Source organism: Egretta garzetta, unplaced genomic scaffold, assembly GCF_000687185.1.
Source record: "Egretta garzetta isolate BGI_Z169 unplaced genomic scaffold, ASM68718v1 scaffold101, whole genome shotgun sequence".
Taxonomy (NCBI): domain Eukaryota; kingdom Metazoa; phylum Chordata; class Aves; order Pelecaniformes; family Ardeidae; genus Egretta; species Egretta garzetta.
Genome location: NW_009258666.1, coordinates 1511646 through 1514484, shown reverse-complemented (window position 1 = coordinate 1514484; position 2839 = coordinate 1511646). Strand labels below are relative to the sequence as shown.

The 2839-nt window shown below is 53.8% G+C and overlaps 1 protein-coding gene across 1 annotated transcript in view; it reads right to left on the bottom strand.

Moving 5' to 3' along the window:
• Positions 1-2839, bottom strand: part of MYCL (MYCL proto-oncogene, bHLH transcription factor) — a 6694-nt gene that overhangs the window by 2858 nt on the left and 997 nt on the right. The gene's annotated exons all lie outside the window — the stretch shown is intronic.

Sequence of the window (2839 nt, the reverse complement as noted above, 5' to 3'; positions counted from 1 at the left end):
GATGGGGTGGGGGGGGTACGGTAGCAGAGGTGAGTTGGGACGAGTCACAGGGAGCAAGGTGTGAGCAGGGCAACCTGCGTTAAAAAAATAACCGTTATCCCATTATCAGGCTTGGAAATGCGGAGTTGTGATGGTTACAGCCGACAGGAATTGCAGCGCTGTACGAGTGAGGGGGAAAAGCCCTGTGTGTTTATTTTGTTCGCTTTGTAGCATCGTCGGGCTGCTTTCCTCGTCCTTACCGGGGCCATACGAGGAGGCACCTGCTTTAGTCACCAGGGAAATTTCGGGTCAAGATATATTTATGTAAGTGGGCTTTAACCGGGAGAACTCAAAGGTTGCAAACTGCAACTGTCCCTTGGCTTGATTCGCGACCAACTACATTTTCCGCCGATGATGGTCTCAGCTCAGGCCATGGGATCTGTGGATCATTTCCAAGAAAGAAAAACAATGCTTTAAAAACCATCCCATGTGCCTTGAGTGTGAAAAGGAAAAGCACACCTTACTAAAAACCTTATCGGGAGGGTGACTTTGAGCTGAAAAAAAGACACCAGTCTGCAAGTGTCAGTGTACACACAACAAAAATAAACGTTTGAGGGACTGGTACATCTGGGCTTTGTTTCCTGCGCATGGGCGAGGTGTCAGATTTAGGTCACCCTGCTCCCTGTTTAAGCTGCGGTTCCTGTGAGCACCTTTTAATACAGCTCTAAAACGCTTTGACACGGCATGATGCAACACGCAGAAAGTGTGAAACGTTGCCGGAACTGAAGGGAATGGGTATTTAAGAGCTTCCGTGCAGAATTATTGCTTTTTAAGGCTGGCTTCCACCAGCCGATTGAGTCCCCTGCAGCAGTAGCAGCAGCTCTCGTCTGACTTCTCAGCAGTAACAGGATCCCGCGTCCCTCCTGCATTTAGAGCAAGACTTTTGCCGCCAGCGTGAAGGAAACCCAAAAGCATCGGGTTCAGGGGCGGCAGGGAGAACGCACATATATATAATTTCATCCACTCGGCAGATCTGGGTATAGGAAGTTCTCCGATGCCCCTTGGAGCGAGCGGATTGCATTCCCCCTCCGGAGGCTCCCTGCCAACCACGGCCCCAGGCCCTGACCCACAGGGCAGCGATTGCCCCACACCGACTGCCCTGAGCCCCATTAAGGGGGTTTATAGTTACACCAAAGCCGCCTCCAAGCCCAGCGTGGGCTCTCTGCCCCCTCCTTGCCAATAAAGCCACTTAAAAGGAGGAAAAATAATCCAGGTGATTCGTTTCCCTGGCCCTACCACCATGACTGCTTCTGTTTCGATCGCTGGGAGGAAGCCAGGACAAAGTCTTACTGGCAGCAAGGCAGCCAAGCCCTGGTACCAAATATATTCAGTTCTGTTCATGTCCATAAGCGGCCAGGACACCCCAAAACATGGCAGCCAGGGCAGCCCCCGCCCCCAGGAGCATCGTGGCACAATGCATGGAAACCCACAGCCGCCTGCATGGAAAAAGCCAACCCAGGCTGTTGCAAACTTATTTATTTATGAAGTGTGAGGTAATGAAGAAAGTGCTAAATCCAACCACAGTGTTAACTCTAACAGTTCTCAGCAGGTCAGTGGGGAACCCGAGGGTGCCATCCTGCGGGGCCACACCTGCCCGCACCCCCAGGAGGGGACAGGGGACTCTGCCACCCACATACCCCACTGCAGGCTGGGCAGCAGGGGGGAGCCTCCAAGGCAGCACAGCCCCGCCATGCACCCAACCCACCCCCTCCAGCCAGGCTCCCTGCAAAGCCCAAAACTTCGCTGGGGATCTTAAGTGGCTGCAGGTAAGGAGGAAGCTCACAAGGGTGGGAAAAGGGGTCACAAGGATGCGAAAGGGGAAAAAAAAACAAAACCAAAAATCCCCTGTTATTGCAAATGGGTGGTTTGGAGAGCTGCAAGGGGGGAACCGGCCTCCGCAAGGACTCAGCTCAAGGGCCCAGCAGGAGCCAGCCCCTTCCTGATCTCCCTAAAGTGCAGCAGGACTGAGCCCTCCCCCACAGCAGGAACCCCCCCTCCAAAAAAAAAAAAAGTTTTATATATATATAAAAAAAGCAAACTCTTTACCAATACTTCTCAAAAAGTGGTACAAAAATACAGTATAAAAACACAGCCTCCAGTATAAGACTCGCAGTTACAGCAGCAGTTTCTAGAACATAAAATCCAAGACAAGCTACTGCGTGAAGGGGTAAGGAAGTGAGGTACAGTCCAGCCGAGCAGGGGATCGCCCACGGGGTGCCGTTAGCCCTGGTGCAAGAGACATCCCGCCATCGCCTTTTCCAGGGGGATCCATCCAGAGATAAGCCCTGCGCTGGGCTCTCCGCGTCTGCCTCCGCCTGCTTCCCTGAGCCGAAGCAGATCATGGTTGCTTGGGATTTTTAGGGTGAGATGGACGCTCGAGGGCAGCTCCCAGCAATGCTGTTGGTGGCAAACAGCAGAGGGGGGTGCAGAGGCTGCCGGGGAGGGGGAATAGAGTTGAGCCCACAAACTGAAGCGGTCACTTGAGAAAGCTTCACAGGGGGATGGGGAAATCTTGTGATACCTGGTGCCAAGAAGCCAGCTCCAGGCAGGGGATGCCACAGGGGGACCCCGCGCTGTGGCCCCATTCCTGCAGCTGGGAGCACCATCACAGCCACCCCGCATACAGCAGCCACTGCATGCTCCAGCCCCCTGGGGCCAACAGTTCAACAACCAACCAAAAAGAAAAATAAAAAATGTGCAAATTGAAAGGGAGCCAGGGGGTCATGGGGACCAGGTGGGGGGCACGTTGGGTGCTAGTGCCCCTTGAGGTGAGCAATCCGTTTGAGCAGCTGGGTCTGCC